A 7,212-nucleotide genomic window follows, 5' to 3' on the forward strand; every position below is an offset into this window, starting at 1 on the left:
CTTTCACACTCTCTCTCGCCTCTCCGAGCAATCGAAGTTACCTATCTCTGTTAATATTAGAACTTCTTTCCTAATCGAGCAAGATCTTCGATGGCTGAGAATCTCGCGGCTGAAGTATTTTCTCTGGCTGGTCGGTTGCTTGCACTGGAAGGTTCCATGGGAGAAGTGAAGAAAAGCATCGCCGATATCCATGCGATGTTGGATAATTTGGGAATGCAAATCGAGTCTGTGGAACCAATACCAGTGCAAGTAAGTAAGGAATCAAATGCAAGATTTAATGAAACAAGAAGATTTGGAAAAAAGTTCTAATGAAACACGATTTAAAATCAAATTTATTCAAATTTCAAAGTTTCTTTGTTCTTTGTTTTATTTGTTGATTCTTGTAGAAAGGAATCGAAAAACAAAAGCGTGAACGGAGAGCTGTGACTTTCTACACCACTTGATGTGGATTCCAGCCTCCATTCAAGATATTATGTGATGGTAATTTTATCCACTACCTCATCTCCAATCGGATGATGCCCGCTGATGATGCCTTTGCTGAAATTGTTGGAGATAGAGTTACGCTTTTAGCCACTAGGTTTGTTCTGTTTATTGATTTGTTCGTTAGTGTCATTATCTCGTGGTTTTGGTTTTGGTTTGCAGGTGTATACGCTTAGAATTGAGGGTCCTTGGCCAATCATACTCTCGATCGTTTGAAGCAGCTCATTAGTTGTTCACTGCGAGGTCAGCCACATATGTCTTTTTGCCATCCTTGAACTTGAATAGTTTCTCAATTCTGTCTTTAATCTTTTCTGAGTTGAAAATTGAAATTACACTGTGGTTTGTGGTTTTAGATGCAACCATGTGCAAAGAAAAAGTGGCATTTCTTTGTTGCCACTCAAGATGCTAATTTTAGGAAGCAGCTTCTACAGGTTAGTGTATTTCATGAACTTATACACACAAATGTTAGTTTTCCATTACACTTATACTCTTTTCGTTTGCTTCAACTTTGATTATTTCACAATTGCAACTTATGATCATTTCTGACCTAGTTTATAATTTCTGCTTTCTTATAATTATTTCATAATTGCAACTTATGATTATTTCACAGTTGCAACTTATACACACAATGTTTCTAATTTCTGCTTTCTTATTATATGTAACCCTACTGTTTATAAATAGTTCATAAAATAAAATGGAGAAGAGTTTTGTGGCATGCCATTTTTTTTCTTTTCTTTTCTTTCATGTCTTTTCTTTTTTGGCTATTTTGTGGGCTGTTTGGCTCGAGGGGTACAATAGAATCTTTAGTGGGGCGGAGATGCCGTGTGATGAGGTTTGGGAAGTGGTGAAGTTAAATGTCTCCTTGTGGGCATCGGTCACTATGCCTTTTTGCAATTGTGATATTGGTTTGATTTTGTTGGTTTGGAGTTCCTTCTTGTAGTTTCTGTTTTGGGACCTTTTTATTCAATGAAAGCTCGGTTTCTTACCTTAAAAAGTTATGTTTCCTTATCATATGCTTGGTTCATTTTGCTTTTCTAAAATATGCAGTGAATTTGAAGTTCTCAAAGTTCAATTATGTAAATCCAAAATGGTATTTTGTGTTACTGTTGGCCATCAAATTTTTGTTATTTTTGGATTAAATTCTCCCTTGCCTTGCTTGTGCTTGTATGTATGGATTTGTGAAGTGTTGAAATCTTCAACTTGCTGCCATGTCTACCTGTAATTCTTTCATCCATATGTTTATATGTTAGCAGATACCTGGGGACCCACTCATATATGGCCTGAGAAAACTAAAGAACATGAAGATTTGGGAGATCCTTCTGAAAAGAGAAAAAGAAAAAGAAAACTATTCCAAATAATATGATAGACAGAGCTCAATTCAAGAGAAACAAAGCAAAGGTATTTTTCCATAATGACATTTTCTCTCTTCATTATAGATAGTCTTCATTTTATTTATTTATTTTGCATTATTGATTGACTAACTTCTTTACTAACTTTGATTTTTATATTTTGGTCAATACTTTTTGCTTTCTATATTAAGAATCCTGGTATAAAATTATAATAATAAAAATGAAGTGTCTGTAATTTTGATATTGATTTTTTTAGGTGAGTGCTTAGTACTCTAGTTTATTAACTAAAGGCTTTGCACCCAAAGAAAGCTTTTCTTTTTTGCATTCAATCATTTTTACTTTAGATCCAAGACATACATGTGATTGAATTATATTAATATATTATTTATATTTAGGATATTTTTATCAAATCCCACATGTAATTAATATATATAACGTAGTATATATGTGGCCTCTTGGAATCAGGCTGCTATTATGAAGCTGTTCTGGCTTCTCTTAATTAAATCAGGATCATTATAAGTGGCGTGGGTGGAGGCGTATATTTTGCGTGGGCGGTCTTTGTTGGCTTTTTCGAGTGAGGTTGGGAGGTCTTGGTGCTTGAACGCTATCTTGCGAAATAGATATAGATTCAAGCATCTAGTTTGTTTGATGATCGGTGATAGATGGTCTCGTTTTGTCTGGTGTGATCCTTGGTTGCCGGGGGGCGTGATTCTGGATTCATACGGGTCTATGGTGGATGCTAATGCAGGGAGTAGTTTGGAGGCGCAGTTGTCGGAGTTCATGGATGGTGAGGGAGGTTGGAGGTGGCTTATAGTATCTTGGGAGCTGTTTGAGATCTGGGCCTTATTAGGCGATGGGGCCTAGGGTGAGGGGGGAGGATTATTGGGTTTGGGTACCAGATGCTAGTGGTCGGTTTTCTATCGCTAGTGCGTAGGAGAGTTTGCGTCATCGTCGTCCTAGGGTATCTTAGGCTGGTATTTTGTGGGCGCGGGTGGCAGGATTGGTTGAGGAGTTGGGGTGTGTTGTCTTCTATGTGGGGAGGTATGGAGTCACGGGATCATTTATTTTTTAAGTATGGGTTTGGGAGAGAGGTGTGGTTTGGTGTGTTGCGTTAGTTGGGTTCTTCGCATCGGGTGGCGGGTTGGGATATAGAGTTGAGTTGGTTGTGCTGAGTGGGGCTGGGTAAAAGGGTGTGCAGTAAGTTGTTTTGTGTTTTGGTGTGCTTCCATATACTACATCTAGCAGGAGCGTAATCGGCGGCTACATGGAGGTCAACCGAGGTCGGTGTCTGCTCGGTTCACCTTATGGTGTCTATGGTTCGTGCTCGTGCTGCTTCCTGGCGGGTTGATCTTCTTATCTAGTGTGTTTACGGATGTTTTTTCTTTTTAAACTTTTCGTGGTTCTTTGTTTTGCTATTGTCCTTTGTTTGTGGGGTTTTAGGTTCTTTTCTCTAGCTTTCTCCATGGTGGTTTGCGAGTTTGCATTTTTATGTTGGTTTTGTTCTGATCTTATCTTGTTGGTTTTGTTTTGGTTTTGTTGCATTGTCTTTGCTTGTGCTTGTTGCTTTGATGCCTTGATCCCGGGCTGTGGATCCCCTTGTTTAATAATATCACCTATGCTATTTTTGCAGTCTAACCACGTGTCACACATTTATTGGTCTATGTATTATTATTTTTTTAATAACATACTTTTTGTTAGAGTTGACGTCTCTTACGAGTTAAAAAAATAATTAACAATCGCCACCCACTTTTCAAGGTTTTGCATTCTCTTTCTCTTTCTTTTCTTTTCTTTTTTCTTTTCTTTTTTTTTTTTTAAAAAAACGTTTATACTTTTTTTTCCTTAGTTTTTGGATTTTTTCACTTTTCAACGTTTCCCCCACGTTTCAAGGTTTTGATTTCCCCTTTTTTTTTGTTTTTTTGTTTTTTGATTTTTAAATTTATACCTTTCATTTTCCCTTAGTTCGCATAAAATTTTTCTTCTCTTCATCTTCCCATTTTGAATTCATGAAATAGTTCAAAATTATTCTTTCAATCAATTGTACACATAGTTGCATTATTATACATTGTATACCGATAATTTCTTCCTAACACTGTCAATTGTATACCTAGTTGTTGGGATTTATGTCATAAAACTTTGTAGTTAATTAGTTATTTAATATAGTATTTAATTTATTTATTAAATATACAATAATGAATTATCTATTACAGCAAAAATCCAACATTATTTATAAGAAACTTGAATAGTACGTAGTTGACATATAGATATTTAACCGAATTATCCATATAGATATTTATAAGAAGCTTGAATTATCCATCATGTTCAAGTAATAACCTAAATGGTGTATCGTATATGGATAAGGTTGGGTGGCTTATCTTGGTGACACTATGGACACAACTCACCTTATAAGTGTTACAAACGATTTGATCCAAATCATTCATGTGGAATGTGGAGACATGTATGTGAGGTATCCTATATAAAGAGTGTGTATAAGACTGGACTGCAAAATAATTAATCAATCTTTGTAACTTCGTTAATTGAATAAATTAATATTTTATTGGATGATCATATGTAGCTCGATTTGAATCTTGAGTGAGTTATGAACTCCTGCCTATTAAGACTCATCCTTTGATTTGCATGAGTGAGAGTGGCCCGAGTCACTGACTCAATAAGCCTACCATTTTGAGGACGAACTTAGCCGAATAGGGATCTGGGAACCTAATTTCATAAGAAGAAATTTACTTCTTCCCGTTTTAGGTCAGTAGATGAGTAGTTCCCTTAAGTGCTGACTTTGGGATTTGAACAATAGGGTCCCACCCTCTCATTGGCTCAGAAGGACTTGGTTTATGGTATGACCATAAAAGAATTGTTCATTAATGGATGAACTCAAGGATATAGAGGTAATTATAGAAGTAAAACAGACATTTGATCTAAATGTAATTACGAACAACTTGTGAAGAATCGACCTACGAGTAATGATAATATCCATAGACGCAACATGTCTTATCGTGCATAGGAGTGCAACTATGGATCTATAGTGGTTTGTCCTTAATGAATGTTGATTAATTCAATTAAAGAGTTTAATTAATTAATTTCGGATCATTGGAACTTATAATTTATATGTCCATTAGGTCCCCTTGCGAGCTCACAATAGATTAACAAGGACTAAAAGTTTTGAAAGAATAATTTTAAATGTTCAAATTAATTTAGAGAAATATATGTTTATTGCATATGATACAATTAATATAAGAGTAATTGTAATGGGTGGCTATTTAAGAATAGGATATGGCAGATGTGTCAACACTTTTCCAATTTGTAGATATGACTTTTTTTAAAAATATTTTCCTAGCTATCGTGTGTTTCTTTCCTAAATTCTATTTTTTTTCTCTAATTTCCTTATTTTTTCCCTATGTCTTCTTCTTCTTTCTGCTATGGATACAACCATCAATGAATTTTCCCTGTAGATATATGTTTTCTTCCTTCAATTTGTCTCTCTAAACTCTAGAGAACTTGAATAGTAAATTGGATGTTTGTTTACATAACTCGAATTTATCTATTTTGTCGGAGATATACTGATTATCTCTATATTTTTCTAAGGCAACTTCTGACGGTTTTTGCACTTGTTATAAATGATGTCTTAAACATTTACCTCAGACATGTCTAATTACTGCAAGTTTTTTTATTTTCCTAACTTGGAATTTATAGGCAGAATATTTTTTTTCCTAATTCTGGAAATCTCTGTAGAAATCTATTGGTCGAAAATTTCCTTTTTATGGTGCATTTTATCTTTTAAAAAAGGGAAAAAATATTTTTTGGATATTCTTTCCTCAATTGGCCACGGTCTTTTTAATGTAAATTCTAATCTTCTTCGAGGGTTGTCACATTTATTGATTATCAGAAGATTGTAATTCTTTGTGATCAAACAGTGCATCAATGTGATTTGTCTTGGCAACTGATTTGTTCTTGACGGTCGTTTTTATCATCGTAAGTTTTATCGATCTTTGCCTATTTTATTTCGCTGTGTGTATCCTTTGGATAAATCATTTAAAGAACTTGAAGATACTACTTGTCTTAGGGGGAGTCGAAGGCATCACTGAAGAGAAAATATTTTTTGTTTTAGAGGGAACCTAAGATTCATTAGTGAAAGGAGTTCACTGAGTTGTAAGGAAGATAATCAAGGGGAAAGTGGTCTCACACACTGTCGGAGGCCGAAGTATTCAACACTAATATTATCATACTTAGGGGAGCCTAAGTTCTTTTGAGAGGGAGTCTCACATCAAGGGGGAGTTTAGGTGACTTGTGAGGTGGGCTCTTTAATATTAGTGGATTATCTTTCTTGGGCATATTGCCCCCTAGACATAGGTGGTTTATTGCTGAACTAGGTTACCAATTCTGGTTGCTTTTACTTATTTTCTTGTTGTTGGTATTTTGTTTGTTAGAGTGCTTATCAGTGCTTTCCATTTAACATTCATATTTTGAGTGACGAGTCATCCTATCGCATTTTTTCATACTTTCTATTCATTTAATACTCTAGCAAGTGTTTTCTTATGGGTTCTAATTTCCTTTCTCTCACGACCCAAATTTCTCTTTCTCTTTCTCTAGATGTGTGTGTTTGTACACTATACGAGAACCCTCCGTTTCCCACACTTAAGTCTTTCATGATGGGAGCCCTAGAATTGAGAAGATCAACTTAATTGCAAAATTTCCATTCTCATTATTTACTTAAATGCCATTGTACATATTTACTTAATTGTCATCTTATTAAAAACACTTAAATATCTTGACATTTTTAACAATACATCAGTAGTGCATCAATGGTATCAATGGTATCAACTATAAAATGTGTGTATCAGTGGTATATCAAGTGTACCAAGTATCTATTAGGAGGGTATTAGGTGTATCAAGCGTATATCACTAGTGTATTAAGTGTATCATAGTGAATATCAGTAGTGTATAAGTGTATATTAGTAGTGTATCAAGTGTATCAAGGATATTAAGGGTATCAAGGATATCAATTGTATATGAGCAGTGTATCAAAGATATCAAGGATATCAAGTGTATCAAGTGTATCTCGTGGGTTAGACTTTTTTTTTCCCCTCATTTTTGCAAAAGTAATAAGTCTGGGTTATGAGCCTAATTTTTAAAACTTATTTTGCCAATCTGCAAGAAGCCCTCAATGTAATATATTTAGATACATTATAATATATAGGTAATTCTAATGTGGGAGATGTGATGTATTTGAATATGATTCAAGATTCATATCAAAACTATAGGTTACAAGTTAATGTGAATAAAATTCATATTAAATTGAAGTTGAAGACATAAATTGGCGAATTCCGATGATGCCACATGTTTCCTTCATAGTCGTTGAATTGAATAAAATTAA

General features: G+C 34.6%; 1 pseudogene across 1 annotated transcript; it reads left to right on the forward strand.

Moving 5' to 3' along the window:
• Positions 1–90: 90 nt before the first annotated feature.
• Positions 91–6,895, forward strand: LOC120067486 (uncharacterized; annotated as a pseudogene). Its single transcript, XR_016525317.1, has 4 exons — positions 91–249; positions 387–653; positions 834–911; positions 1,734–6,895. The product of XR_016525317.1 is annotated as an uncharacterized LOC120067486 (transcript).
• The last annotated feature ends 317 nt before the right edge of the window (positions 6,896–7,212 follow it).

Source organism: Benincasa hispida, chromosome 12, assembly GCF_027475165.1.
Source record: "Benincasa hispida cultivar pf3 chromosome 12, pf3_genome.v1.1, whole genome shotgun sequence".
Classification (NCBI taxonomy): Eukaryota; Viridiplantae; Streptophyta; class Magnoliopsida; order Cucurbitales; family Cucurbitaceae; genus Benincasa; species Benincasa hispida.